The 24,317-nt window shown below is 43.5% G+C and overlaps 1 protein-coding gene across 5 annotated transcripts in view; it reads right to left on the minus strand.

Moving 5' to 3' along the window:
* Positions 1 to 24,317, minus strand: part of LOC110533890 (roundabout homolog 2) — a 184,927-nt gene that overhangs the window by 118,989 nt on the left and 41,621 nt on the right. The gene's annotated exons all lie outside the window — the stretch shown is intronic.

Consider the following 24,317-nt stretch of genomic DNA (forward strand, 5'->3'; position numbering starts at 1 on the left):
ATCACAAATGCTATCAAATATCGCAAAAATCACTGAAGCTGGAGACTTATATCTCCCTCACTAACTTTAAGAGTCAGCTGTCAGAGCAGCTTACCGATCGCTGCAGCTGTACACAGTCCATCTGTAAATAGCCCATCCAACCAACTACCTACCTCATCCCCATATTTGTTTTTCTGCTCTTTTGCACACCAGCATTTCTACTTGCACATCCTCATCTGCAAATATATCACTCCAGTGTCAATGTCTAAATTGTAATTACTTTGCCACTATTGGCCTATTTATTGCCTTACCTCCTTACTTCATTTGCACACACTGTATACAGATTTTAAAATTGTGTTACTGACTGTACGTTTTGTTTATTCCATATGTAACTCTGTGTTGTTGTTTTTGTCGCACTGCTTTGCTTTATCTTGGCCAGGTCGCAGTTGAAAATCAGAACTTGTTTTCAACTGGCCTACCTGGTTAAATAAAAAAAAATATTTTTCTCATCTTTGCACTCTCCCTCTTAAACTTAACAGAACATAGGCTATAGACTTGTCAGCCTGCAATAAATTGTTTTTTTTTCACTACACCTAACAAGCAAGCAAAAATCAGAAGAAGCCTTTGACTCTCCTCCTGAACTGCCACTGTAGGCCTACACAGCACAGCATTGGTTAGGCAGCACACAAAAAAAGGTTTTCATCAGCAAGAGCAGAGCAAGCCAGGGCTCAGGGTTGGAATATTCGTTGCAATGTGTAATCAGCCTGGTTTTATTTACACCATCCCAGCAGCTATCTTAGAAATATATAACTTTGCTCTGTGCTTCTCCAATCATGCACATCGTAGCCCATGGCCTATAGGCTATGGATCACCTGGCTGAGACCACACTAAGTATCCTATAGGCTATGGATCACCTGACTGGGACCACACTAAATATCCTATAGGCTATGGATCACCTGACTGAGACCACACTAAATATCCTATAGGCTATGGATCACCTGACTGAGACCACACTAAATATACTATAGGTATGGATCACCTGACTGAGACCACACTAAATATCCTATAGGCTATGGATCACCTGACTGAGACCACACTAAATATCCTATAGGCTATGGATCACCTGACTGAGACCACACTAAATATACTATAGGCTATGGATCACCTGACTGGGACCACACTAAATATCCTATAGGCTATGGATCACCTGACTGAGACCACACTAAATATCCTATAGGCTATGGATCACCTGACTGAGACCACACTAAATATACTATAGGCTATGGATCACCTGACTGAGACCACACTAAATATCATATAGGCTATGGATCACCTGACTGAGACCACACTAAATATCCTATAGGCTATGGATCACCTGACTGAGACCACACTAAATATCCTATAGGCTATGTATCACATGACTGAGACCACACTAAATATCCTATAGGCTATGGATCATCTGACTGAGACCACACTAAATATCCTATAGGCTATGGATCATCTGACTGAGACCACACTAAATATACTATAGGCTATGGATCACCTGGCTGAGACCACACTAAATATCCTATAGGCTATGGATCATTTGACTGAGACCACACTAAATATCCTATAGGCTATGGATCATCTGACTGAGACCACACTAAATATCCTATAGGCCCACTTGATGTTGTGCTCCCAGCAGAGAATCAGAGATGAGTGGCAGCATCGGGCACACATCGATATATAGCATAATAAGCAACATTAATCTAAAACACAAGGGAGAAAATGGTGTTAGAAATGCCAGGGCCGATTTTTTGTCCCAGTCTGCTACTGTTTACAGGGGTGGAATCCCCAAATAAATGCGTAAATGTATAAAAACAAATGTAACTAGTTGAGCAAGACATTTTAAGTAGCGAAATCCTTTTTAATTTATTTTTTACATGTGCTTGACCCCCCCCCCCCCTTGAGAAACAACAGCTAATTCAAAAACACTTCTGCTCTAGCTGCCCGGAGGATACTCTTGCACATCCTCTGCCGAAGTAGGTAATCAAGGAAGTGAGCATACTAATCGGTTCACCTACTAACAAATTGAAACTCTTCTAGACCACTTGACCACTTATCAATTTCCGTGCCCTGGGGGAGTTGAGGAGAGGACAGGCTTTTCCCCAATTGAGAATCTCCTTGGGCAAGTTCCCTTGCTCAGTCAACGGATTGCACAGGAGCAGTTTCCCCTCCCTTGCATGCCTGCCTCACCTGGGACAACCTTAGGTGTTCCTGTTTCTCTACGGTCAAAAGACTACAATAACCACAAGGTTGTTGACAACAAGGGCAACCATGACTGCAGTTGTTTAAAGTGATGCTACAAAGTTTTGTATACTTTTGAGCCAGTAGTTTTGAAAGTAGCACTCAAGAGTGTAAAAAAGGGTCCCCCGAAAATGTGGCACAATTGTGTGCACGTCACATTAGTGTAGCTTTGTTGTGTGCACTGAGCAGACTTGGGCCCGCCCTGCAACCTCATTGGACAATACGGCCTACCTGATCCCAATAACAGTTGTATTGTTTTACAAGCTGCCTTCCTCAAACTAGTAAGCCAAGCTTCTTCCAGTAATTGAGCAGTAGAAAAGTTATATTTACAGTGTATTTTTGCATCAAATTGCCTTGTGTACTCCTAATTTTGTATGTCTATTCATATTGATTGTAAATGATCATAGCGCATTGAATAGAGTCAGGCTTTCAAAGTCACGTACTGGCACATGGCTTCAGTGTTGTGAATTATCAATTGTGCAATCAAGCCAACAGAGGATTTCAATAGTTGGCATTACAGGTAGGCCAATATTTTCTTGTCTCGTAAGTGGATGAGCCTACATGTTGAGAATGCATAAAAAGTTGTAACATGTCACAGAGGGGCCAGGACCCACTATGTGTGGACTCTCGTATAATCTACATTTACATTTGAGTCATTTAGCAGACACTCTTATACAGAGCGACCTACAAGAGCAATTAGAGTTAAGGGGGAATATCAGCCCAAGTCTGTTAACCGCAATCTTTCCAGCAAATTTACTCCCCACTCTGGTCTACACATGATCATGATTTTGTAAACATGTAAACATGTAAGTTTTTCTCTTTCACAAGAATGTAGTAATGACAGTATCAGCTACTTAAGACATTGGCTTGAATTTAGGTTTTGCCTTTAGATTTCGAGAGAATTAACATCTAAGGACAACCTTTTTCACTTCTCCCTTTGACTTGCCAAACCCTGGGTCTGTTCTGTCCAGTCTGCTTCAGGAGGCATTCGAGGAAGTATTAGACTGTTGGGCCTCTGGGTTTGAAAACTGTGGCTGCGCAATTCATGGCTATTTTACTGACGCAGGCGGTGACTCCAGGTTCATCGGCAGCAAGTTGGGACACTGCAGTTGACATGTCGAGTGGATCAATTTTGCCTTTCAAAATGTGTTGCATTACAGGGATAAATTGTCCGACTTGCGCTTACATGTAGACGGCATGAAGATCAAAGGCAATAACCGTTTCTGATGAAGTCGCCATCAGGTCAATGCAGTTGCTTCTCACAAACTGCAACATGCAGCCATCGGCTGGCAAGTGGGAGGCACTATTTGTCAACCAATCATTAGGATGTTTTTGGTTGACCCACGGATACGTGACTAAAGATGTGACTGAAACAGGATTCAAATCTACAGGGAATATAAAGTGCTATTTGAGACCTTTCTCTAACCAATGAACTGTACACACGCTATGTTTTCAGTTTGTGAGTGTGTGATATGGGGATATAGAAACGTTTATGTCAACATTTATAAAGAAAAATGTTGACACTGCCATGTTGATGTGAGCCTTGTTGTTATAAAACCCATAGGCCTACAGCAGGGGTGTCAAAGTCAAATGGACGGAGGGCCAAATAAAAAAATCAGCTACAAGACGAGGGCCGGACTGTTCGAATGTTCATTGAAAAAATTTTAAATGACGCATATAGTCTAGTGAACCTAATTGAACCTACTGAAAACCTAACAAATATATTACAATATGATCAGATAAATAAAGCAATATTTTCTTATGGCTCTGTCAGTAATCTTTAATTTTCAACAGACACAAAAGACAAATTTCCTTTATATAAATATCCCCATAACATGAACATTAAATGAAAGAAACCGGTATTCAAGGCACCATCAGTAGACTATATTTTCTATTTTAGCAAAAGTGGGCTAAATTTACTTCAAAGAAAAAACAATAATAGCAATTTTCTATCATCCACTCAACTGAAATATTTTTAAAATATAATTGGATTGAAATACAAAAAAATAAAGTGCAAAAATCTATTAATCAAAAACAACACTTTGTTTAAGGAGAAGTAACATGCAGTGAAAACAAATATTAAATTTTAACTTTTAAACTTGAACTGAGTAAAAACTCTAAATATGTGATTGCACAGTAATGTTCACTTGTTTGAGGTTGAGGGTGATACTTGGTGGTGTCCCATCTTTTCCACAAGTTCATCAATGTTCGGGGTAAGGCTCTGAGCTGAAGAAATCCTCAGAATTGAGTGGAGGTGTTCAGCAGTAAGTCGACTTCTGTGTGATGTTTTGTTCAGGTTCATCAAAGAAAACAGTTGTTCACACAGGTATGTGCTGCCAAACATAGACAACGTTTGAGCAGCCTGGATGCGCAGCTGGGGCATTGTGCCGGGGAGGAAACGGGCGAACTCCGCAGCACCCACTGCCGCATATTTTGCCCTCAGTGCATCATTGCATTGGAGGTCAATCAACTCCATTTGGAGGTTTGGTGGTGAGCTTTCCACGTCAACAGCAAATGGGTTACCGAGCAGTTCCAACCTGCTTTTTTGTGCTTCAAAGTCAGCAAATCGGCGTCGAAAGTCAGCGGCAAGCATACCTATTTTATCAGCCAACTGTGTGCTCGGGAACGCACTGGTAGAGAGCTTCTCTTTCATGGTCTGGCAGCTGGGAAAGTGGCTCAAATTTTCTTTCCGCATCTGCGTCTCCCACAGAGTCAGTTTGGTTTTAAATGCCTTCACTGTACTGTACATATCAGAGATGACACGATCCCGACCCTGCAGCTGCAAGTTTATTGCATTCAGATGACTCGTAATGTCACACAGAAAAGCCATTTCACACAGAAACATTTCGTCTCGGAGTTGTGTTGTGTCTTTCCCTTTGCTGTCCAAGAACAGACAAATCTCCTCACGAAGCTCGAAACATCTTTGAAGCACCTTTCCCTGGCTTAGCCATCGCACCTCTGTGTGATAAGGCAAATCACCATGCTCCGTTTCTAACTCCGTCAGAAATGCCTTGAACTGGCGGTGATTCAAACCTTTGGCTCTGATAAAGTTAACTGTGCGCGTGATGATGCTCATTACATGCTCCATTTTCAAGGCTTTACCGCACAACGCTTCCTGGTGTATGATACAATGATAAGCTGTCAGCTCACCTGTCGCGTTTTCCTCTTGCATCTTTTCCCGTATCTTCGCCACCAGTCCGCTCCTGTGTCCACACATCGCAGGTGCTCCGTCGGTTGTCAAACCCACGAGTTTTTCCCAAGGCAGCTCCATCTCATTTACACATCTTGACACCTCTTCATACAAATCATGCCCCGTAGTTGTGCCATGCATAGGACGTAAAGCCAAAAACTCCTCTGTCACGCTTAGGTTGGAGTCCACTCCGCGGATGAAAATTGACAACTGGGCAATGTCAGAAATGTCGGTGCTCTCATCCACAGCCAAGGAATATGCAATAAAATCTTTTCCCTTTTTCACAAGCTGCTCTTTTAGATTGATGGACAACTGGTCTACTCTCTCGGCAATGGTGTTTCTGCTCAGACTCACATTTAAAAAGAGTTGCCTTTTTTCTGGGCAAACTTCGTCACAAACTTTAATCATGCAGTTTTTGATGAAATCCCCCTCCGTAAATGGCCGGGCTGATTTAGCGATCTCTTCTGCCAAAATAAAACTGGCCTTGACAGCAGCCTGGCCTTGTGATTTGGCTTTTTTGAACAGAGCCTGTCGAGATTTGAGGCCTCGTTTTAATTCCTCTGCCTTTTGTAGCCTTTGTTCCATGTCCATATTCTTGTTTTTGTCCGCGTGTTTCGTTTCATAATGTCGTCTCAGATTATACTCTTTCAGTACCGCCACACTTTCTCCACACAGAAGACACACAGGTTTTCCAGCTACCTTCGTGAACATATACTCCGACTCCCACCTTGTTTGAAACCCCCGGTTCTCAGTATCCACCTTCCGTTTTGCCATTTTTGATGGGTATCTGAAAGTTAATTTTACTGTGATGCTGACGACTGCTGTGCCAATAAATATTGAAATGAAGCAGCCTACTGCTCGGTGCGTCACCTTTGCATTGTGGGAAATGTAGTATTGGTGCGTGTAAAAGATCTGCGGGCTGCCGGCTTGCTGCGGGCCGGTTCTAATAATAAATCAAGATCATCCCAGGGGCCGTAAAAAACCTTATTGCGGGCCGGATGTGGCCCGCGGGCCTTGACTCTGACATATGTGGCCTACAGTGTTCGACTTTCTACTATCGCAGATTCACCTCCGCTGACTTTGGTCTACAACACACCCACTTTTTCTGGCTATGAACCCCAGCATGAACCGGTAGGAATTAACCCATTGGGTGATGCATTTCACTGTCTGAACAGCGTAACGTAACCCCTGTGTCAGGGAGGAGGCTTGCTCCCTCATGCATGCTCTTTGCACATTCACCCAGCAGCGTCGGGTTGACTCTCACAGGTAGGATGAAAAAGACTACATGGACCATGATCCTTTGCTAGTTACGGCCACTTTCACCATGATCCTTAGCGATTTCTTGTGCCGTTCAGCCCTATTCAGCAATGGGCGCATTCGAGCAGATCACTTTTGTCAAGACGTTGACAAACGTTGGTCACCATCTTGTGTGTGTTTTGCATTATGGTTATAAACATTTTCCCACATGTGGACTGCATGACCCTTACAACAACCATATGATCAAAGATCATGAACTTTTGATTGCAGTCGACTCTAAATTTCTGCAGTTGCTCCTACCCAACTGCAACTTGAAGTAGGAACCAAAGCATTGTGCGAGATAACCTTTGTCTGTTTTTTTAGAGGCTTAATCTGTGTTCGGGAAACCGTCCCTTAATGAGCAAGTACCCCATACACCAGTTGTGGGGTCAATACCATGTGCGTTATACTGCTTGGCATATTGCTTGGCATATTGTTTACTCAATAACTTATGTGAACTGATGTACAGTGCATATATAGTCTAATTATTTTCTGTAAAGTGAGTGTTTTGTCCTTCATGTGATTGAATCGAATGTGATTCTTTAGATGCTTACTGACTGTACTCTATATCATCTACTGCATCTTTATGTAATATATGTATCACTAGCCACTTTAAACTATGCCACTTTGTTTACATACCCTACATTACTCATCTCATATGTATATACTGTACTCGATACCATCTACTGCATCTTGCCTATGCCGCTCTGTACCATCACTCATTCATATATCTTTATGTACATATTCTTTATCCCTTTACACTTGTGTGTATAAGGTAGTAGTTTTGTAATTGTTAGTTAGATTACTCGTTGGTTTTACTGCATTGTCGGAACAAGCACAAGCATTTCGCTACACTCGCATTAACATCTGCTAACCATGTGTATGTGACAAATAAATGTAATTTGATTTGATTTGACAAAAGCCACATAAAGGTTGAGAATGAAAGAAATACACTCTAGGCAGTAGTGATGCTGACATGGACTCCAACTAATCACATCCGTTACAATTCCATGTTGCACAATCACAAATAATAATGAGGAAGGTACAAGGGCGTGAAGTAATGGCCAACAACATAGTATATCCCATATGCTGCAAAAACACATATGCTTTCATTCTAGTAGCCTATGCACTCACTACCTGGTTATATTTTGGCAAAACCATCACAAAAATCTAATGTTAGAAAGAGCTAGGGCTGGTATCGAATGTCCTTATCTTCACGACATTCATTCCTTTGAACCATGTTGATCATCTTCAGCTTCATGTAGGAGAAGTGGAATTTCGATAGCATCCACTTCATTGGCAATAACAAAGGCGAATGCCATGTTTGCCATTAGGCAGGTTTCCGTTGACCCAGGTTTTTTGGACCATAGCAATGTTGCAACAACAAAAATATTACGACCCATGTAATAGAAACTGCAGATATAGGAGACATTTTCTGAGGATCACCAACGTTTTAATCCATTCGACAGGGGTGGATATTTGTGGGACTAACTTTATTGCGACAAATGATGGAAACATTATTTTTCGAATGAATTGATGATTGATGAATACTTTTGAAGCCACACGGTGTCACGGCTGGCTGAAGGACTGGACCAAGGTGCAGCATGGTCAGCGGACACTTTCTCTTTATTAAAAATGACACAGACAAAACAAAGACCCAAACCAAACCGTGACGCTTTGGGCTATGTGCCCTGAACAAAGTCAAAGTTAACTTCCCACAAAACAGGTGGGGGAAAAGGGTACCTAAGTATGGTTCTCAATCAGACAACGATAGACAGCTGCCTCTGATTGAGAACCACACCCGGCCAAACACATAGAAATAGAAAATCATAGAACATAGACTCAAATCACACCCCGACCAAACCAAAATAGAGACATAAAACGCTCTCTACGGTCAGGGCGTGACACACGGGGCATGTGATGTCATCAGCTCCACCCCACATGTAATTGTAAATGCCTACTGATTGCAAAATAACAATTTTAAACTATATGAAAATGTATTTGCAGGACAAGGATTGTCCTGACTTTCAAGAATGCTTGAATTCCTTCACTTTGCTTTTCTGGTTGGCTGGCAAGTTTCACCATCCAATTATTTCAGATCTACAGGAGTGCAAGTCTCACCATGGCGATACGTTGGCACATGAAAATGATTAGAATATGGCAAATATTAGTCAATTATTGCATTCCATGATGGCTGGCTTTCTCGGGCTACTTGAGACATGAAACAGATAGGGGGGAGGGGGAACAGGCTGTTGTCATTTTATTAATGCACAATTTGCCTAAATGGGTAATGGAAACACTTGAACCACTACATTTTTAGTCATACTGTAGGTTTTTGCACATTTCTATAAATATTTTTGATGTGACGTCATTATGATTTTATTGACACAGATAGTTCAATGCAAACGCACCCTAGCAGGCAATTATTCGATTTTCAATGCAAATTTGTAAATGTCGACAAAAAAAAAATCACTGGACAACTTAATGGAAACATAGCTAGCGTTGCATTTCCTAGAAACAGCATAAGTTGTCCTACTTGCTGTCAGTGCGTACCACCCCTGACTTCACTCAACTGTCGGCTACTTTTGGATTAGCACTCAAACGTGTCCAATATGGTGTGCTTCAAATTCAAATACTTCCGGCTTCATGTGCCATGGGGAATTTTCCATAAGTACACATGGATGATCTCAGCACTATCACTATCTACTGGTTTTAATGGCTGTGTTTGAGAGCATCAAAACGACTGCAGGTGACTGCTGACTGACTGATCTACAAGTCACCTTGCATCATAAATAACAACTCATTGTTATTTGTAGATCAGGCAGTCAGTCACAATTTACCCATGAAACATTGTGGTTTTGATCCTCTCAAACACAGTTTCCATTGATCATTCTTGAGATGTTTTTACAACTTGATTGGAGTCCAGCTGTGGTAAATTCAATTGATTGGACATGATTTGGAAAGGCACACACCTGTCTATATAAGGTCCCACAGTTGGCAGTGCATGTCAGAGCAAAAACTAAGCCACGAGGTCGAAGGAATTGCCCGTACAGCGCCGAGACAGGATTGTGTGTCGAGTCACAGATCTGGGGAAGGGGTACCAAAAAACTATGCAGCATTGACGGTCCCCAAGAACACAAAGGCCTCCATCATTCTTAAATGGATGAAGTTTGGAACCACCAAGACTCTTCCTAGAGCTGTCAGTCGGAGATTTCCAAATTCCCAGTTCACAGTTTTGAACGTGTCAATAGTATCCCTATATATAAACATGTGGCATCAGGTATGCATATTATCCCCACTTTTCATGTACATTATCACAAAATGACTCAATGCATTCATGTGTGGTTGACAAATAACAATAGATAGCCTAAGTATCAGGAAAGAAAAACATGACAAACACGATTATAAGAATGATAAACTGTTCTAAAAATGAAACTTCCCCATCGCTACAATGACAATGGATAGGTTCCCAAAAAATTACAATCGTGGTTTTCCGGGCTAGGACTATGGCTACCGGAGTGGCCATGAGGTGGGAATAAGATAGAGGACAGGGAGAAAAGTGGAACATATGAATATGGAATTTGTGTATGCACAAGCATTCTGGAAGATCTGATGAAGGAAAAGCGCTACAAGAAAGTTGAATGTGACTAGAGTGAGGATGAATTATCTGCGGTGGCAGGTGAGGTACAGACTGCAGAGTTTGAACCATGTCCTGATGATGACAAAGATGATTCCGGCACAGTGGGAGTGCAATTTTTGGAGAAAATGGATCCTTGCCTTCTGACTCGGAGTGCAGTCGTGTCGATTTTCTTTTGTTTTTCTGTTGCCCAAAGGGAGCATGTGCTCCGCACCACATGACTGGGGACAAGAACTGTGACATGTTTCCCACTCCGGAGTAGTGCGCCGTTGAAAGGAGTGATAACTGGAGTGGCGTTAAGTGTTGAGGAGGATCAACTGGAGTTGAAGATCCCAGTGTCTGTGACACCCGCCGTTTGGTGCGATGCAGACCCGGGAGAGCTTGGTGAAACAGAGAAGACATTGTCTGTACTAATGAGTTTTTACCAGATAAAGTCACGTTGGAATGTGTCAGTTATCCCGTGAGCACTTTTGTCCCGAATCCATTACGGTATTTTAGGTGTCAAGCTTATGGTCATGTGGTAGCAGTGTGTAGGATGGAGATTCCTAGATGTCAAAAGTGTGCAGGAGGACACGCGACAAAGGACTGTGTTGTATCGGTGGGAAAAGTTGGGTGTAAACTGAAGGGTTCACCATGGTGCTGGAGATCAGAGGTGTCCGGCGAGAGAAAGGCAGGTTGAGGTTGCCACGATCAGAGTAGTGCAGAAGGTGTCTTATGCTGAGGCAGTGAAAAGAGTAGTAGAGGAAGATGTGTCCAGGGTGAGGTTATCCTAAGAGGACCCCTGTGAGTAGGACGAGGCCAATAGAGAGTGATAGGAATAACATGTAGTGCTTCAGTAAGGCTGTTTTTTTATGCGTTCATGGTCATGGTTGTCAATTGTACCTCAGGAATGGAACGTAAATCACAGACGATAGATGTTGTGGCAGCAGCTGCAGAGAAGTGCTTGGTTGTACGAGATTTTACTGCAGAAGAGTTACAAGATGTTTTGAATGATAGTGTCCCATCCTCCCAGACTGCTGGCCTGGTGTAGGATCAGATAGAGCCAAAGTAGTGGAGTAGTGGTGAGGTTTTAATGGGTGCAAGGTTAGTTGGTAGGGCAATTTTTCACAAAGTGAATTCATACTACAGGATAGTAGGCTGATACACAGCCAATACAGTAGGTGACTAAATAATGTTTGTTTGCAGACTGCCATAATACCAAAGAAGAAGAAGAAGAAGAAGATTACCAGCCCTCCCCTGGGTATTTGCACACAAACGCCTTGGAGAGCAAGGCAGTGCTACAGGTATCAAAAACAACGTTAATGTATATATGTCCTTTGTTGCCAAATGACGGCCTAATTAGACCTGGAGCATTCGCAAATTGCAAAATCAATATAATCAACTAGAGAACTAGACATTAGCGGCAGCAAAACACTCCAAAACACTTTTTCAGTGTGGGCTGTAAAGTAGGCGACACATTTTATGTCCGACTGTCTTTATAACATGAGAGAATTTGCTTGTAGGGGAAATGTTACGCTATAGTCATGTGGCAATGTCTGTATCTGGGCTCAGAGACTGTTCAAATACTGGGATCTACTAGAGAGATCAAGAAGATGTGACTTTCTGCAAAATACTAAATCTATGACAAGTTCAAACGTGAGGCAAAGATGCATTGCAATAGATGGTAAAGAGAAAGCCTCTCCTTTTTGGTTATCCCCTCTTCCATTTTCATGAGGTCTGTTACAGCTCTAATGAAATGGCCCATTCTAGTGCACTGCATGTGCTTCCAACCCTCCTCAGCCTGGTCAATACTGGTCAATACTGGTCAATATAATTATAAATGCAGTTCATTGTCATGAGATGAAAGTGAGACAGGCTGCATTAGGAGCTATTGGTCCAGAGAGGGAAATTAAATCCCTTTTTTCTCAGGCCAAATCAAATTAGAATTGTTGATAATGACAACATTAAATTGCAGACGATGATGGAGCAGGCTGTGCTAACCGATATTAAATGTCACTATAGATGTAAATGTTGTGTTTATTAACAGAGGTTTTGAGTTGTATTGCTGTCCTTCCATATTGTGGCCATGGAAACTGCATCTGAATTCCCACTACAGCACAAGGCCGCTGGCTATTCATTGGCACCTTCACACCCATTCAATAGAGTATTTTACTCCCCTTATTTGCCCATCTGACACAAAATGATGATTTTTCTCTCTTTTGAATCCAGAAACAGCTAATCCAGGAGCAGAAACGTCATCCTGGTCCAAGCCCATTTCAGAAAGAGGCCCAGACTGCTATCGCCAGGACTTGTAATAGGATCAAGCCCGCTCTATATTTGATTTGAGTCTATTAGTCTACTTATTTCTAGATCAGATGAAAGACCACGAAAGGCTGCACTGTATGTGCAGATGAATTCACAGTGTGAATGGATGGACAGACTAATAGGCTGCAGGCTGACACTGCAGGGATCACAGTCTACAGAACCCTGCTACACAAGAAGAGCAGCGCTCATGGCATAGACTGGTTAGACTAGATATGAGAACACTGCCCTTGCAGACAAGCTCTGCCTCATTTTGAAGTGATTCAGGCTTTGTTTTGAAGCCTTTATTTGGCACTCAATGACCTATGGCTACCCATGATCTCTCTGTAAAATGTCATTAGTACCGACAACCTTTTCACAACTAATTGAGAGACACAGATTATAAACGAATCAGCGTAAAGACATGCATGAGTACCTAAACCACACACAGCATATAATGTGTTTCTCTGGTGGCCACAATGCACATGACCAACACCCTGCCCAGTACACACACCACTTAGATACCAAACACAAAATCACATAAAACAATTCTATACATTGCAGATCATCTCAAACCTTGTGTTTTATTATCAGGCTTTTGTACAGGCCCCTATCAATAGGCCTCTGACAATAATAGTATTGTCAAACATGCTATATTATTTTCTGGACCATATATTACTATAAGGAACAGCTCCTTTTGTACACTTCAAAATAAAAGCGGGGAATTTGAATGGGCCTTTGAAATTCCCTCCTATTTCTTCTACTTGATTTCTTCCCCAGAGCGTGGAGCTGAGGTAATAAGGCCATAACAGAGGCCTCTAGTGGCAAAAATGCAATATTAGCACGGGCAGTGCTATTGAGGGCTTCCACCATTTTAATGTAATCAACTGGGTGGTACTTCCAACTTCATTGACTGATCCCTCCTGGTGACCCGGTTGGAGTCATGTCCGACCGGTCATCAGGAGGGATCAGCCAATCGTGAAGAAGAGAATTGACTACTTTAATAATGGAGATTGTGTGAATGGAGCTGCCTATTCTGTCACAGACACTATAATGGCAAAGATGAGTCCTCTATTTATCTTATCTAACTTGGTGATACCTTGCGTGGGGCCAGTGCAGATAGGACCACACATGCTTTATGTTCAGACTGAGGCTGAGAGAATGGCCAGGACAGAGAGAGAGACATATGTGCTCTTGAGGGGCCAAAACTGTTTTTGTCAAAGTTTCCTCCAAACCCAGATATCTTCCTACTCCAGCCACAACAGACTCCACCTCTCATCCTGCTTCCATCACAGAGACAGACGTGTTGCCAGGCAACGTGGGAGTGCCCTCCCTCACCAACCCAAACTCTCACACACACACACACACACACACACACACACACAGTGTCAAGGTCGTGGGCCTCTTTGTCCGCACCATTACCCTCTCGTCCCTATGTTTGTCCAGCCCCGCCGCGTCAGGGGGAACAGATGGTGTTAGTGACAGAGTGGTGAGGGCCAGGAACAGTCCACACACACGGCCAGCCTAGTGAGAGTGGACACCTGTCATGACCATGCATGCCAGCCATGGGGATGAGAAGCAATGGTCTCAGTGACCAGTGACAAACCTCTGTCTTACAGTTTAGAAACCTGTTATAAACACCGCGCATGGACCCAGAGCTAACTCAGACCTCATGTAGAGCATCAGTCTGTAGAGTTATCTCATTTTCTTTATCATGTTCTATCTGCTTTAGTTTCCCTGTTGTTTTTACCATAGGGTGTTTTCACACAGAGGAAACACCCTATCTTTGCTCGCAACCTCAGCTGCAACTCAAGTAGATGAACAATGTCTTTCAGATCTTCTTAGAAAAGTAGGGCGATATGGGCCTCCAGTTGCCTGTGGGTGCCTGACTCACTGCATGAAGCACAATCGGTCCCATTCAGACAGCCACCGTGCACAGGTCGGAAGTCAAGATGTTATTTCCTGCAAGCCGCACAGTGTAAAAAAAAATGCTACATGACCTGTGTGCATTAGACATGAAAAACTTAGTTTCATAATAATTACTGTAGGATCCATTGGAATGTCTCTATTGGTTTTGCTTGTTTTTGAGACAGTGGGTGTCATATCCTTAAATGTGGACCACAATTTGTTTCATTTGAGATCCTCCCGTTATTATCTGTCATGCAGTCCAATAAACCCTGTTACTCGTGTCCGTCAGGACACCTCGTGGAGCTAACGTTTTGCTTTAGTCAGATGACTCTGGCTGTTATGGTTATTAAAGTGAGGTTTCATAAAATGGTGGGGTGCTGGCAAACGGTCGACGCTGGCAAAATGTCCAATAAACTGAGCCTGGAGAGAAAAACAGAATTTATGTTGTCAAGGAGATGAGCTATAACCTTCGACCCTCTCCCTGTGCCTGTGGGGAGGTCATGTGACTCTCTCGCTGTCTCAGATTGATCCATTTCCCTGGACTACAGCATCATGAATTTCTAGATCAATGGGTAAATGGAGTGCAGCGCCACTCTCCTGCCCTGCAGGGTCTGCCTGACAACGTCTCTCAACAGTCACACAACATATTAGAGCCTCCGTCAAGCACAGGTTGACTCTCAGCAGATGTTGGTATAAACTATAGCCTAGACTGCATGCTTATGGTCGTTATTTCTAGTGGTCTACAGTAATATGTTCTCTCAATGTGAATGGTACTAGTATAACTAATAGTACTACGTTCCCTTTAAAAAATGCATCCTAACTCTGGGAAAGGAGATTTCACCCGAATTGTACCATTCCTCTTAGGACACATTTTATGTAGCACATTGAGGGCTCTCAAGACTTCTTCTCTCAAGTGTAGGGCTCATTTTCTCCCTGAGTATTGGTGGTGTCCATCTATTACCCCCAGTCATTTTATACATCCTACCAGCAGCCAAAGACAGCCCCTCCAACCCCTGTGAGGAGGCTCCATCCTCTACGTTCACCACTGGAGTGCAGAGAGAGGGACCTCTACGTTCACCACTGGAGTGCAGAGAGAGGGACCTCTACGTTCACCACTGGAGTGCAGAGAGAGGGACCTCTACGTTCACCACTGGAGTGCAGAGAGAGGAACCTCTACGTTCACCACTGGAGTGCAGAGAGAGGGACCTCTACGTTCACCACTGGAGTGCAGAGAGAGGGACCTCTACGTTCACCACTGGAGTGCAGAGAGAGGGACCTCTACGTTCACCACTGGAGTGCAGAGAGAGGGACCTCTACGTTCACCACTGGAGTGCAGAGAGAGGGACCTCTACGTTCACCACTGGAGTTGAGAGGGACTCAATCCCAACAGCACAGCCATTTAAATGCATTAAAGGTGAAAAGGGCCCAGTTCACCCATTGAAAGAGTTTCTTTGGGAGATGGCGGTGGCAATATGACTCTCAGGATACACAGAGTGCTGGAGCAGAGTAGAGGAGGAGTTGCTAGGTTATCAAGCGCAAGGACATTTACACAATTTGTTTTTCCTCTGGATGAGCGCAAGGAATGGAACAAAAAGGACGGGAGGGAAAAAAAGTGAGAGAGGCTGAGAGGAATCAGACGAGAAAAAACCCACAGTCTGCTGTCCTCTTTACGTGCCCAAAACGGCAGATAATAGACTTCTCCCATGCGTGTAAACATTGCATTTCCATCGAAATGGCCTCTTTCCCCCGTCTCTGGCGGGTAGTCAGGGGTGAGGGAGGGATGTGCCACTTGCCTCTTAATCCTGTGAGCCGTTCCTAGAACTGTGCCAATGCTCCGGTTTCAATGTCTCGGCTGGAAGAAGCAAATTATAACAAACACACACACAGCAAACCTGCCGCAGAGACTCATGCTGGCGGGCAGAAAGACAACGATCTCCAGCCTTCCGCCTCCCTCTGCTTACCCCTGGCTCCCAACACTAAACAAACACCTCTCACTGCTCATTTGCATTATGGGTTATCTTCACCATCATCCCCGGCCACTTTCTAAATGCATTGCTGTTATGCCCTTTATGTTTTGAGAGCTTCAATAAATGTTGTCTTCATCTCCTCTTTTCCATAGCAATTTCCTTCCTTAGACCTCATCAGAGTAGATCTGCTCACTAGGATGCAAAACAAATGCTCATTACAGAGGATCAGAAAAGCTATTAGAAGTTTGCTGAAGGGCAATCACATGAAGGAAGACCATCCAACTGAAGACCACTGTATTGTGCTCCTGTCCTGAAACACTTGGTGAATGTGCTGGCACCGTTGGTCAATGGACATTCATTGCCAGCCTTAGAGGATAGTGATGGTGATGTCCCTGGTGTTTGAATACCAGAACCTGGTAGCAGTAATACTGTACAAGGGCATCACAACTCAAGGACATCATCATTTGTAGTCATCAGTTTGGATGGTTGGTTTATCCCGAGGAGGAGTTTAAGATATCTCTCTCACAAACTAAAGCTCTCCACTCTGCTTGTCTCAACTTCCTGCAGACTGAACCTCAGCAACAACAGTTGCTGTCTTCATTGTACTGTACTGCACTGCTGCCCCCTACAGATGAACATTGGTACTCACACCACAGAGAGAAAGTAATCCAGCATGCGGTGTGCACATATACTGAGAATGTTTATCTCTCCAAAAGGACATCATTGTGATAACCCATGTAATGCTGGCCAATGGCAATGTGGATATGGATGAGTTAGGTCGGCATGACATTTATGATAATGTATGCCTCTTCGATCGCCACTATTACAATGTCCACACTATCTAATAACTGAATAAATAAAACCAATGCTGCTGTCTCAAAACAAAACTGCATTTCCATAAAATAATCCAACAAACATTGTGTAGGCACTATCTAAAATCCCTGACACTCTATTACCCACGGGCCACGAGACAGAAACTGACAAGTGCCTTCATTATATCTAGCAGGTTCTAGACACTTGTCCATCTTGTGCTGTTGTTGTTGTTGTTGTTGGTGTTGGAGGTAACAGAGAGACAGAGTAAAATGTAGAGCTGTTCATGCAGAACATAGACTCAAAGCAGACAGCACACTCCAGACTGCAAACAAAGACAGAGGAATCAATCAAACACATTTGCATTCATCCCCAGAGAGAGTGGTGCCTGTCTGCCTGCTGCACACCTCACAGTGTATTACAATATGGGAGAACATGCAGTCTCATGAATAAAATTATGCATATTGTCTCTCCACTGGTGGAGAAATCAGCAGATATATAGATTTCAGAGGTGATTGCTCCGTTGGACAAGAATGACACAAAGGTTTCCGCTCTCATCCACAAAGAAAATAGTCTTGACTGATTCTAGACTAAGTAATGCCCATCCACCATCCGTCGCCAAAGCACCCATGGAGAAAACTATGGAAAACTAGTAAAAACACTAACCATGAGAGCTGCAGATGGGAATTCCTGCTTGAGTGGTACCGTAAAATATATTGCACCCACAGGCAATGCATTTAATGTGTGTTAGGTGCTTAACTTAACAGGCTTTAAACACTTTCAGCTTCAGTAGCCGATGAGGGGAGTGTATGTGAAGGGTGTGTGTAGCAAACTGTGTATGAAGAGGGCACCTGCTGGGCAAATAAACAATAGCATCAACTGTTTCATGACCAGCGTGTACTGGTTTTAACATGCCACCCGCGGAAATAGAGAGGGAGGGAGGAGGGGGGAGAGTATGGGTGGTGCGGATCTAGTTGGCAAAGAGATCAGCATTTGCACATCAACGGAGGGAAATAGCAGAGGAGAAGAGAGAGGGATGAGGATGGTGGTGGAGAGGAGGAGGATGGAGGGGGGTCTGCTGAATCTACAGAGCAGCTAATGCTAATAAGGAAAAGCTGAGCTGTTAGAGGGGCTTTAAGGAGCTTACGGAGGAAGAGAGACTAGATTCTGCCCAGGCTTTTTTTTTTCAAAGACTGAAATCTGGAGGGGTTTAATAACTCTCTCGCTTATGACAAGGAAAAAGAAAAGGAATATATATATATATATGCATACTCCGCAGCCATCAGCTCAGTCTCAGCGCTTAGTGTGTGGTAGTTAGGGCTATTTGGAACTGGAATGAATAAGCTCCGTTTTGCAGAAATACTGCCTACTGCTACAGTTTAATACAATTCTAACATTAACACTAATGCACCCCCAATTTGCAGTTCCGTGTCTTTGAGTCATTTAATTTCCTTTATGGGGACAAATGATATGGACTTGAAGCCTGATTATATCTGACATCCAATCTCATCCAGATTGGTCAGTCTCCAAACCGGTTGCCAATCTAGCTTCACATAAGTCTGTCCTAATAGGCAGGCATTGACGTGAATCTGTTAAGTGAGGTGGAAGGTGGGAAGTGACCCTGGCTGACTCATAGGAGGTTGACTTCTGATGTTGACACTAAGTGTTTGACATCTTTCTCTCCTTTTCTTCCTCCACCATCTCTTTCAACTGAAGATTTAATCAATAGCAGGAACAAAATGCCTGTGGAGTGAACCATAGGAGATGGTCTTAGTGACGCACACAAATGCATATTGTAGGACAAATGGCACTATAGCGAAATTGTACTATAGATCTGATGTTTGCCTCATAAACAGTGCATTTTATAATTTATTCCAAGAGATCATCCATCACAACCATCAGTCAAATGTTCCCTAATACCCTGATTGCGCCGGAGGGGACGGCTGCTGCGTTACTATTTCTTAACCAACCGTACTATTTTGTTTGTTTTCTCGCGTTGTTCATAACTTATTTTGTACATAATGTTTCTGCAACCTTCTCTTGTGACTGAAAAGAGCTTCTGGACATCAGAACAGCAATTTATCACCTCGAATTGTACGAAGAGTTTTTCTTTAATGAGTCGGACGGGAAGGATATACTATGAACACCCAAACAGGCCCTCATCCACATCAATCGCTGGAGAAGGAAACAGAGATTTTACGGAAAGAGATCAGGGTGCCTTGTGAGGATCAGGCGACGAGTGGTTAATCTGCCTTTGCCATCCGTCCTGCTAGCTAACGTTCAATCGCTGGAAAGTAAATGGAAGCATGTATATCCTACCAACGGGACATTAAAAACTGTAATATCTTGTGTTTCACCGAGTAGTGGCTGAACGATAACATTAACAACATACAGCTGGCGGGTTAAACACTCTATCGGCAGGATAGAACAGCAGACTCTGGTAAGACACGGGGCGAGGGCCTATGCGTATATATAAACAACAGATGGTGCACGATATCTAAGAAAGTCTCAAGGTTTCTCATGATAAGCTGCAGACCACACTATCAACCTTCAGAGTTTTCATCTGTATTTTTTGTAGCTGTCCACTACAGACCAATGCTGGCACTAAAGCCACACTCAATGAGCTGTATATCACCATATGCAAACAGGAAAATGCTCATCCAGAGGCGGTGCTCCTAATGGCCGGGGACATTAATGCAGGGAAACTTAAATCAGTTTTACCTATTTTCTATAAGCATTGTAAACGTGCAACCAGAGGGAAAACAACTCTAGACCACCTTTACTCCACACACAGAGACGCGTACAAACTCTCCCTCGCCCTCCATTTGGCAAATCGGACCATAATTCTATCCTCCTCATTCCTGCTTACAAGCTAAAATTAAAGCAGGAAGCACCAGTGACTCGATCTATAAAAAAGTGGTCAGATGAAGCAGATGCTACAGGACTGTTTTGCTAGCACAGACTGGAATATGTTCTGGGATTCTTCTGATGGCATTGAGGAGTATACCACATCAGACACTGGCTACATCAATAAGTGCATCGATGATGTCATCCCCACAGTGACTGTATGCACACACCCCAACCAGAAGACATAGATTACAGGCAACATTCGCACTGAGCTAAGGGTAGAGCTGCCGCTTTCAAGAAGAGGGACTCTAACCCGGAAGCGTATAAGAAATCTTGCTATGCCCTCTGACGAACCATCAAACAGGCAAAGCGTCAATACTGGACTAAGATCGAATCGTACTACACCGGCTCCAACGCTTGTAAGATGTGGCAGGGCTTGCAAACTATTACAGACTACAAAGGGAAGCACAGCCGAGAGCTGCCCAGTGACACGAGCCTACCAGAAGAGCTAAATAACTTCTATGGTCGCTTCGAGGCAAGTAACACTGAAACATGCATGAGAGCATCAGCTATTTCGGACGACTGTGTGATCACGCTCTCCGCAGCTGGTGTGAGTAAGAGCTTTAAACAGGTCAACATTCACAAGGCCGCAGTCACTGACATTTTCAACTTCTCCCAGTCTGAGTCTGTAATACCAACATGTTTCAAGCAGACCACCATAGTCCCAAGAACACTAAGGCAACCTGCCTAAATGACTACTGACTACCGAGGCAGTCACATCGGTAGCCATGAAATGCTTTGAAAGGCTGGTCATGGCTCACATCAACACCATAGTCCCAGAAACCCTAGACCCACTCCAATTTGCCTACCGCACCAACAGATCCACACATGATGCAATCTATATTGCACTCCACAATGCCCTTTCACACTTTGACAAAAGGAACACCTATGTGAGAATGCTATTCATTGACTACAGCTCAGCATTCAACACCATAGTGCCCTCAAAGCTCATCACTAAGCTAAGGACTCTGGGACTAAACACCTCCCTCTGCAACTGGATCCTGGAATTCCTGAAGAGCAGCCCCAGGTGGTAAGAGTAGGTAACAACACATGCGCCACGCTTATCCCAACATGGCGGCCCCTCAGGGGTGCATGCTTATTCCCCTCCTGTACTCCCTGTTCACTCATGACTGCGTGCCCAGGCACGACTCCAACACCATCATTAAGTTTGCCGATTACACAACTGACAACGATGAGACATCCTATAGGGAGGAGGTCAGAAACCTGACCGTCTGGTGCAAGGACAACAAACTCTCTGTTAACTACAGGGCTGGGGAAAAGGAGGACCGAGCTCACCCCCTTTCTCATCGACAGCGATGTAGTGGAGCAGGTTGAGAGCTTCAAGTTCCTTGGCGTCCACATCACCAATAAACTAACACGGTCCAAACACACCAAGACAGTCAAAGACAGACAAAAAAACCTAGACCCCTCAGGAGAATGAAAAGATTTGGCATGGGTCCTCAGATCCTCAAAAGGTTTTACAGCTGCACCATTAAGAGCATCCTGACAGGTTGCATCACTGCCTGGTATGGAAACTGCTTGGCCTCTGAACGCAAGGCACTACAGAGGGTAGTGCGTACGGCCCAGTACATCACCAGGGCTAAGCTTCCCGCCATCCAGGACCTCTATACCAGGCGGTGTCAGAGGAAGGCCCTAAAAATTGTCAAAGACTCCAGCCACCCTAGTCATAGACTGTTCTCTCTGGTACCGCACGGCAAGCGATACCTGAGCGCCAGGTCTAGATCCAAGAAGCTTCTAAACAGCTTCCACCCCCAAGTGATAAGACTCCTTAACAGCGAATCAAATGGCAACCCAGACTATTTGCATAGCCCCCGCCCTTCTACGCTGCTGCTACTCTTTGTTATTATCAATGCATAGTCACTTTAATAACTCTACCTACATGTACATTTTACCTCTATTACCTCGACACCAGTGCCCCCACACATTGACTCTGTACCGGTACCCACTGTATATAATTATTTGTTATTCTTATCTCCTACCTTTAAAAAAATATATATATATATATATATAATCAGTATTTTTCTTTAAACTGCATTGTTGGTTAAGGGCTTGTAAGTAAGCATTTCACTGTCACCTGTTATATTCGGGGCATGTGACAAATACAATTTGATTTGATTTGATTTTGATACGTAGAGTACCCGTCAAAGGTTTGGACCTACTTATTCAGGGGTTTTTCGTTATTTTAATTATTTTCTACATTGTAGAATAATAGTGAAGACATCAAAACTATGAAATAACACATATGGAATCATGTAGTAATCAAAAAAGTGTTAACAAATCTAAATATATTATATATTTGATATTCTTCAAAGTAGCCACCATGCGCCTTGATGACAGCTTTGCATGCTATCTGGCATTCTATCAACCAGCTACACGAGGTAGTCCCCTGGAATGCATTTCAATTAACAGGTGTTCCTTGTTAAAAGTTATTTTATGGAATTTCTTTCCTTTCTTAATGCGTTTGAGCCAATCAGTTAAGTTGTGTCAAGGTAGGTGTGGTATACAGAAGATAGCCCTATTTTGTAAAAGACCAAGTCCATATCATGGCAAGAACAGCTCAAAAAAGCGAAGAAAAATGACAGTCCGTCACAACTTTAAGACATGAAGTTCAGTCAATCTGGAACATTTCAAGACCTTTGAAAGTTGCTTCAAGTGCAGTCGCAAAAACCATCAAGCGCTATGATGAAACTGACTCTCATGAGGACCGACACGGGAAGACCCAGAGTTACCTCTGCTGCAGAGGAAAAGTTCATTAGAGTTAACTGCACCTCAGATTGCAGCCCAAATAAATGCCTCGCAGAGTTCAAGTAACAGACACATCTCAACATCAACTGTTCAGAGGAGACTGCGTGAATCAGGCCTTCCTGGTCAAATGCAAAGAAACCCCTACTAAAGGACATCAATAAGAAGAAGAGGTTTGCTTTGGCCAAGAAACACAAGCAATGGACATTAGACCAATGGAAATCTATCCTTAGGTCTGATGAGTCCAAATGTTAGATTTTTGGATTCCAACCGCCGTGTCATTGTGAGACACAGAGGATGAACTCTGCATGTGTGGTTCCCACCGTGAAGCATGGAGGAGGAGGTGTGATGGTGCTTTGCTGGTGACACTGGCTGTGATTTATTTAGAATTCAAGGCACACTTAACCAGCATGGCTACCACAGCATTCTGCAGCGATACGCCGATCTGGTTTGTGCTTAGTTGGACTTTAATTTTTGTTTTTCAACAGTGACCCAAAACTCACCTCCAGGCTGTGTAAGGGCTATTTGACCAAGAAGGAGAGTGATGGAATGCTGCATCTGATGACCTGGCCGCCACAATCACCTGACCTCAACCCAATTTAGATGGTTTGGTATGAGTTGGACTGCAGAGTAAAGGAAACGCAGCCAATAAGTGCTCAGCATATGTGGGAACTCCGTCAAGACTGTTGGAAAAGCACCCCAGGTTAAGCTGGTTGAGAGAATGTCAAGAGTGTGCAAAGCTGTCATCAAGGCAAAGGTTGGCTACTTTGAAGAATATATATTTAGATTTGTATAACTATTTTTTGCTTACTACATGATTCCATTTGTGTTATTTCATAAATTTGATGTCTTCACTATTATTCTACAATGTGGAAAATATAAAAAAATAAAGAAAAACCCTTGAATGGGTAGGTGTGTCCAAACTTTTGACTGGTACTGTACGTCTGCTTTGTCCCAACCACAGATGCCTCGCTGTGTTTCAACCAATCACAGGCCTTGTGCTGGGGTCTCACTTTCCCCCTCCACTGTCATCTGGCCTTTCCTGTGATGATAATACCCACAAATGACAGCAATAATCCCAGCATGCCATGCTGCTCCATCACAGCCTTCCCAGAGAGTGGGATTAGGAAAGGGGATGGCAGGCGGGAGAGGAGAGGGCTGACGGCGCTGTTACTAGGAGAGAGGGAGAGGGAAAGAGGGAGGAAGACTAGCACAGACCAAATCCAGTAAATCCCATACAGCCTGTCACCAGCTGACAGAGCAGCCAAGCGTGAAGAAGGTGTTTGTGTGTGTG

This window comes from Oncorhynchus mykiss, chromosome 10 (assembly GCF_013265735.2).
Source record: "Oncorhynchus mykiss isolate Arlee chromosome 10, USDA_OmykA_1.1, whole genome shotgun sequence".
Classification (NCBI taxonomy): domain Eukaryota; kingdom Metazoa; phylum Chordata; class Actinopteri; order Salmoniformes; family Salmonidae; genus Oncorhynchus; species Oncorhynchus mykiss.